Below are 8,247 nucleotides of genomic sequence, written 5' to 3' on the forward strand. Positions count from 1 at the left end.
CCGGGCTCCCAAGAGCCGCATGCAGCTGGGGAGAGCAAAAACCCACGCTGCAATTGGCGCCCAACGTAGGGCCGACGCCAGTGCTGAGCTGATCGCGTGGACGGAGGTTCACCGCGGAGCTTCAGGAACAGCGCCAGGAGCCGCCGCCGGCAGCCAGGGGCCGCGCCGCCGCCAAGGGGGGAGCGCCGCCACCAAGCCACACCGGGCAGCGATCCGCGCCGGACCACAGCTCCGTGCCGGACGGAAACCGAGAGCAGGGGCTCTCCAAAGTACGTCAGTGAAGTCTCCGTCGCCCACGAGGGACCAGACAGTGTGTCCTGCGTGGGACAGGAAGTGCAAACTTTCGCAGCCAGGAGGGCAGAAGAAAGGACACTTCCCGGGACTCCTGGACCCTGGTAGCAGCTTTTCTTTGCAGAGACTTCAGTCTGGTAAGCATTAGTCGTGGAAACGTGTCCAGCTAATACGGGGAGGGCTGGCCGTGTTCCCGAGGTTGGGACGTGCATCGCGCAGCACGAACAGCAGCCGCTGGAGTCGCCTGCGTTTTTTTGCTTTTTTTTTCTTTTTTACTGCCCCAGGGGTGAGGTGGTTTGGGTGGAAGAAGCATGGGGACCGTGCTATCTGCCCAACAAAAGGAATTTTATTCCCAAGTTAAAGAAATCCTTTTGGTGAAGGGCCGATACCCAATAAATTTAGTTAAGAAATTTGTCCGGTGGTTGTTCTTTGCTTTCCCCCGTCTGTCTACCGAGGACGCGCGCAAAACAGAATTTTGGGAGCAAGTGGGAAAAAGGCTAGCAGAGGGGATCGGTAGGGATTCCTCCATAGATGACTGCTTCCCTAAATTCCATTTGTTGATCACGGATGTAGTAAAATCAGACCCCGCGCGAAACTCGGTTGGGGAAAGGAAAGAACCATCCGGAAAATCTGTTACTCCCTCTGAATCTGTTTCCCCATCCCCTTCTCCTACCCCTTCTTCCCCTAACTCGGGTGGGCGAGGGGGGGCACCCCGTCAGTCTGAGACGCAGGGCAGCTCCACAAACGTGGACCGTGCGCCTGGCTCCCCCAAGCCACCCCAGTGTCCCTGCCTTAGCGAGATCGGTCGATTCACTGAGGCCACGACTCTAAACCCCTTTTCAAATCCCTTTTCCCCAGTTGAAAATCCCAGTTTCGGCGCTACCCCGCGCAGTTCTGTTTCTTTAAACCCCTTTCTTTGTTCCTCTGAGGAGGCCGAGGCCACGTGGTTGATACCTTTGTCTTCCCAAGATGGAGGGCGGCCACATGGCAGGGTCTCTTCTTCCCACAACCCCTTTCTGTTCTTTGTTCCTGGTGTCCCCGCCTTTGACCCAACCCCAACCTGCCTCCCTGTGGGCGTGGGCGCCGCCCCCTCGGGAGGTCAGTTTACTCCCTCACCCATTGTTCTCCCTCGAATGGGTGTTTCCTCCAGTCCTTTGCATGTCGTCCCTGCTGAGTCATCGACTCTGCCCTCTTCCACCGGGGAGAGCTCTGCCATCTCCACCCCGCTGCCTGAGGGAGGCAGCCCCCGTCCTGTTGCCCGTACCCTGTCCCCATCTTCCCATGGGTCCCGGAGATCCGGGCGGGAGGGAAGAGGGGGAGGGAGGAGCGGGAACCCCTACCCCCATCTTCCCATGGGCCCCGGAGAGCCGAGCGGGAGGGAAGAGAAGGGAGGGGGGGACGGGAACCCCTACCTCCAAGTTAAGTTCCCATGGGCCCCAGACGTCTGGGCGGGAGGGAAAAGGAGAGGGGGGGGGGATCGGAGCCCCTGCCTCCACATTCCCATGGATCCCGGAGACCCGGGATGGAGGGAAGCAGGGGGATGTGGGTTTCTGAGCATTTTCCAGGTTCCGTGGAATGGGTCAAGCCGACAGATAAGAGGCATGTAGAGGGATCGGAGGTTCAGGACAAGTTTGTCCTGGAAGCGGCATCCATGCACACTGCTGCCTTGGATGCCGTGCCTCCAAAGAACGCTGGTCCGAAGCAGCCTCCAGCAAGACGCCAGTGCTTCCACTGCAATCAGAGAGGACATTTTGTGGTTCAATGTCCATTTCTGGGCAGGGCACCGCCAGGGACAGTGGGAGGGGGGAGAGGGGGCGAGGGAGATCCCATTCCCCCAAAAAACTGAAGAAACAACGCGCACCTGCCTCGTGTGAAGATAAAAGTAAGGCAGGCCACAGCACCTTAAGGGAGCTGTGAGTTATCAAGTAACTGTGCAGGTGGTAGTTCAGAACATCAGGGTGCCTTTGAGTGCGGCAGATGACCCCACCAACTGGGGGGTTGCATCAAACCGCAGGCGACGTAAAAGGAAAAGGGACCCTATGACCTCCTTAAAAAATGTTTTTCCCCAAAGCCCCAGTCTGTGTGTGTCCCAAATCCCCATGTTTGTAATAAAGTTGTCCCAGTTTCCCTATCCCTAAACACCCTAAGAAGAACCAGCCCCAGCACCATCTCCAGGCCCTCTCCACCTGCGTAGCAGTCACCGCAGTTGCAGCAGCAGAAGCTGGGAGAAGAGGCCACCGCTTGAGAGACTGAATCAACACCACTGCTTTCTTTTTATATTTTATTAAGCGGGGAGATGTTGCATCCTGGAGTTTGGGTTTAGATTAGGGTTTTTAATTTATGTTGAAATAAGTCAAGTTCTGTAATCCCGCGTTTCCCCTGTGTTGTCCCCCCCCGCGGTTTCTGCCCCCATGTTGCCTGCTGCCGGATCTTACCCCAGTGCCGCTCCTGTAACCACCCTGCCATCCGGCCCCGGAAAACCCCGTGCTAGCCACAAGATCCCACTCTGGCTGAGGCTTGGTGCCCGCCCCTGCGGGGTTCTCTGGTTGGTCGCTGTTGCTGGCGTCACCACCACGGCAGCCGCCCCTATTGGCCGGCAGGCTGTGGATCCTCTCGCCCCGCCCCTCCATAAAGCCCTATCCCGCCGGCAGTCAGGCGCCATTTTCTCCCATGCGAGTGCCAGGAGCGGTCGCGTCTTTCCATCGATCCGCGCCATGTGTGACCAATAAACCGTTCTTGCCAAGCACGGAGTAAATGGACAAATTCCTTCCTCTTTGCCGGGTCCCTAGCGCACGGTAACAGAGACTGGCCAGCCCATGCGCCCGAGACACGGAGCCGTGTCCGGGAACCCGCGGCAGCAAACCCCGGCAGCACATGGAAGCTACGCCACAGCCGGGCTCCCAAGAGCCGCATGCAGCCGGGGAGAGCAAAAACCCACGCCGCAACTTACCTACTGTCAGGTCTCAGGATGGAAACTTAGTAACAGGACTAATTTTGTTTCTACACAGACAGCAAATACCTGGTTATACTTCCACATCTGTTAAAGCTTTCCCAGTACTCCAAAGCACACATTTTTGGCTGCTTCCCTCTATCACTGGATGACTTCAGAAAGGTTGTGTCATGGGCAAGCAGATTTTATTGTACTACCTTTGAAGTAAATTTTAACATTTCTAATTTTCTCTGTGTAGAAACTACAAATAGTAAATTTCTACTAAAGTGTTTAATCCCCTCCAAGTCGAATTTAAAAACAATAAATTCCAGAAGGTGAAAAGATCAAAAGCCCCCCATACTTTAGGAACTAAACCAGTCCCGGTTCATTATGCTTAGGAGAGAAGATTGTAATAGAAATGAGTCACCCCCCATCTCTCTATTGCTGCTGCCCACTGTCAGGGTTGGAACAACGGAATAAAGGGGCAACAGGATTGCACTCAGTATAGCAACACTTAGCATGTACGTGAATTATGGTTTCACTAACAACTGATGCAAAACAGTGTCAGTGACATCATAGAGCCCTAAACGATGTCCATCAGGCTGCCTGCTTTCCTGCTGACACACCATCTGTTCCAGCCGAGGGTGCTAGAGGCTCGAGTCAAAGCCTATTGAAGTTACTGAAAAGATTCCCGTGAATCTTTGCCTCTGTGACTCATCCGGAGCTTATACAATGCACAAAATGTCAGGCTCACAAACTGCACTGTGCAAACAAGACAGCTAAAGCCTAAACAAAACACAGTGAGAGCAGTCAGCTCTCTCTCACCAATGTATGTCAGGATTTGGTCTGCTAAAATCATCACAGCTGCAGTCCTGTACAGCAGGAGCACACAAGCAGAGAATGAACTCTGAACTGCTGCCTGTTACTGAGAGGGCTTTAGGAGACAAGAAAACTCTCTTATAGACAGAGCCAGAGGAATCAATTCTGCATCTTGAGAGATGCTGCCATCAGTGAGGATGATGTGCCTAAAAGGAAAACATAGGTCAGTGGGTCACAGTGCCTGAGGAGATCAAACACCACAGGAGAGGTGGGAGGAAAGAATCTCTGATAGCAATAAGAGAGGGAGAATTCAATGAGCAATAAGGCTAGGCAGAATTCAATGGCAGTGAGTAAAATGGGAGGATGACATAAAAATAGTCAGCTCTATCTATAGATTTAACTTGTCTTCTCTAAGTAGAGATGACAGAGTTTTTCTTTCTCAAGATTACATAAAGGCACCCACTTCCCTGCACGGAGCTTTCACTGAAGTCAGTGTGAGTCATTTATACAGGCTGCTGAGAAACACATTCCCAGGAGAGCTAATTATTGCATATATCATAACAAGCTTGCAGAAGAGGCTTTATAAACATCTGCCACTGTTTCATTAATTCCAGTTGAGGAAACAGAACAACTGTCAGCCTAAATGACATGGTTTGGTATTTTCCACAAATTCTGACAATAAGGCAGTGAAGGGCAAGTCCTGATAACACATTCAGTTTTCAAACTACTTTCAAGTAAAATATGTATTTTAAAAAGCATGCTAATTTTATCTCCAGTCTCCTATCAGAACATGCAGTTGTTAGGACATCTTCTCTACTTTATGTACAAGAAAAAGAGACAAGCAAAAGGCCCTCCCAAGCCCTGATTTACTCTTACACCTGCACAAAACAAAACACTCTACCTGTGCTAATTGTTCAGCAGAACTCAATAAGGTGAGAAACATAAAATTTGAATGCATAAATCCAGCAAAACAGAAATGAGGTTTTACTAAGGACGATGCTGCTCTCCATAGATTAAGTCTATTGGCCTAAAATTTATGGCCTAAAAGTTTATGACTAGAACCTGTCCTGTCTGCAAACATTTACCTTTATTATACTTATAAACCTTTACAGCATGAGTCTGCTTGTGATTTAGTCAAGATCTTTAAGTGATCAAATCCTTTTATTGATCAAGTACTGAACATGAGCTTTATGCATGGCAACTGAGATCTCTCTCCCAGCATTAGCCACAGTAGAGGCTCTGTGGCAATTCCAAGCATTTAGATCATAGAATACATACAAAGTTTGTTCTTACTTTCTCATTCCAGGAGGAAGAAAGAGAGGCTGCAGGCAGGAAAAAGGAAAAGGACTTCAAAAATCAGGGAGATAGAAAATGAGGGCAAAATCTCAAGCCGAACACCTAATCCTGAAATTAAAATCTGGGATTTGCAGCAGAATCTTTCTGGATTAGTAGTTCTTTATATGCCTCATACTCAAGAAATCCCTTCTCCTGAGGGACTTTCCTTGGTGGAAAGTCTTCCTTTCTCCATATGGTTTGCAACATACTGAGGCAATAACATCTCTCACTAGGTACAGCCTACTGAAAAATAGGGTTCTGATAAAAACTTGCACTCATCTTTATTATCTTGTACCAGACAGCAAGGGTTCAATAAAAATAATAATTAATAATAAATATTTAGAAAAAAAAAAAGAGAAAGGGAATGAGGATTATGTGATTTTTCCCAGGCTGACAATGTTTCTCTTAGCTGATCAGCTGACTGATGAAGGCCTTTCTTGTATACACTTTCCTGATAATTTTTCAGAGGAAGATGCAGCTACACACTTGTCCCCTGTACAGCTTGCCTTTTAGGCAAGCCTCACACAAGCAAAGTAGCCCTTATTCAACAGAGCAAGGCAGCAGAACAAATTGACTGGCTCAACAGCTATTAAAAAAAAAATAATCAAGCTGGTCTATTTAGCTGTCATGAGCTTCAGCATCTGGACAGCTTTTTTATCTTTTTAACACTTCATTGACTTTTACAAAGTAACAAAGCAATTCAAGAAAGAAATGCAGCAAATCTGGAATATGATACGTAAAAAGAGCAGAAAATAGACTCAAGGACTAAAATAGCTCTGGATGCCATATTTTACTGATAATTGCTTTGGACTGAGCCACATTACCTTGAAAAAACATGGAACCGAACAAAATATACTATTTGCTTTTTGTTTTGTAAAAACACTCTCTGGAGTCCTTTCCATATCCCTGTATTCTGACTGTGTACCAGTGTAAGTGAAAAGTTACTCCAAAGGAACCAACCAATATTAACTGGCATAGGAAAAATGAGAATTAAGTTCAAAAAAGCAGTAGCTGTATCTACCCCTAGGGCATCTCTAGCAAAAGAACTTATGGTGCCCTTCCAAACATTCTTTATGGGTGAGAATTCCACTCTACTTCCATTTTGCCACAAACTAAGAATCCAGCAAACACAGAAAGGCATTTTCCTAGTTCCAGCAAGGTTGCTATGTTAGAGCAGGTTTGGGCACAACTAAGATCTGTCTTTCTCCTTTAAATAACATTAGTAGGCCTAAAATGTTCTCATTTTAAAAAATGCTGGAATAAAAAGTATCATTCTGCACTGTGTAGCAGGTATCTGGGACCCTTTGTTATATTTTTCACTGGTTACCAATCCACATGCCTCAAAATTACTTGGGAAAACTTTGTTATCAGACATTATCTGGCCAAAGTGGAAGAACTCCAAATCCTACTAAATATATACCACAGGCTGCACCTAGTATTTTACCACTGTATTTATAGAACTGGGATATGAAAAAATTTAATCAGGGAAAAAAACCCACTCTTATTATGGCTTGACTAATTCAGAAATTACAAAGTCTATACTCACACTGCTCAAAGGATTGTCTAACGTGTCCTGTTTAAGGGAAGATGCTGCAAGATGAATTTCCCGTTTTGTGCCAGTTCTTTTAATTTTTCTTTCCCTGCAGTTTGCTTTCTCAGCAGAAGGAATGTAAAGACACAGGACACTCAACTGAGCTGGGCATGTCTGTGATGATGGATGAAAGGATTAGCTGCCAAAAGCTTATACGCAGTGCAGCGTATAAGCTCACTCCTAGAGAATACACACTCACTGTGTGTGAGTGCCATGCTGTGAGGCACTGCCTCGGTGAGGCTTTTTCAGGACAAAGCACAGCATCGTGGGTCGCCATGTTCAGAAAAAACCAAACTCATGTTGGAAGGAATGCAGAGAAAGATACTGGGGATTTAAAATTATAAGAGGAGACTAAACCGCCTAAACTAGTTTCATTTTTAAAAGTCTGCGAGGGCATATGATTGCTTTTTGTAAAAACACTGGAAAGGGACACAAAGAGGGGGAAAGAAAGGCTTAAAATGGCATAATGTTGGCACAAGAACACATGGCTGTAAACCATATAAATTTAGGCTGGAGTTTGGGGATTATTTCTACTCATCAATAAAGCGATGCTCTGGAACCAGTTAGGAACAGTAACTGGAAAAGGCCTAATCAGTTTTAAGATTAAGCTTAATAAATTCTTTAAAAGGATAATATGACAAGACAGCCTACAATGGCAGACAACCGGATTCCATTTTGGAACATTTCTCCAAGTGCTAAGCTCCCAGACAATTGCTAAATGCTATCTTAAATTTGCTAAAGTCCGTGCAATATAAAGCCTAGAAATGCGTACTTCATTCAGTTCTTGGTTTAAAAATATTGCTATTTCAAAGTGTCACATATAAAAATTATTTTGCATAGAGAAGGAAATTGAATGGCACAATAGTGTAGAGACAATCTAAAAAAAATCTCCGATTTTCTCAATTTGCATGATCCCTTATTTCCAAATACTTAGATGAACCTATTATTGTAGTTAAACTTTCCATCATTATTTTGCAAGGTACTAGTAATTACCCTCATTATTTTGTGGCTATAATACAAAACACAGAGGGATCAATTAATTCATTCATTAATAAAGCATGTTGTAATGCCCAGAACTACTCCGTAAGAAAGTTCTTTTAAATCACTATGCTCAGAATTTGGAACCTCTCCCTGAAACACTGGAATGGAAAAACAGCTAGGCCATCTACCTCAGAGTTATTCAAACCCTGGCTCAAGGACCAGTGATGACCCTCCAAAAGAAGATGTTTTCAAATATTTTGGGGTTTTTTAACTACATTGCCATTGAATTGGCTCAGCTACA

General features: G+C 46.4%; 1 long non-coding RNA gene across 1 annotated transcript; it reads left to right on the plus strand.

Annotated features, from left to right (window-relative positions):
* The first annotated feature begins 3,875 nt into the window (after positions 1-3,875).
* LOC128786378 (uncharacterized) lies at positions 3,876-5,415 on the plus strand. Its single transcript, XR_008430263.1, has 3 exons — positions 3,876-4,262; positions 4,816-4,971; positions 5,346-5,415. It is a non-coding gene; the product is annotated as an uncharacterized LOC128786378 (long non-coding RNA).
* Positions 5,416-8,247: the final 2,832 nt, after the last annotated feature.

The sequence above is a fragment of the Vidua chalybeata genome, chromosome 3 (assembly GCF_026979565.1).
Source record: "Vidua chalybeata isolate OUT-0048 chromosome 3, bVidCha1 merged haplotype, whole genome shotgun sequence".
Taxonomy (NCBI): Eukaryota; Metazoa; Chordata; class Aves; order Passeriformes; family Viduidae; genus Vidua; species Vidua chalybeata.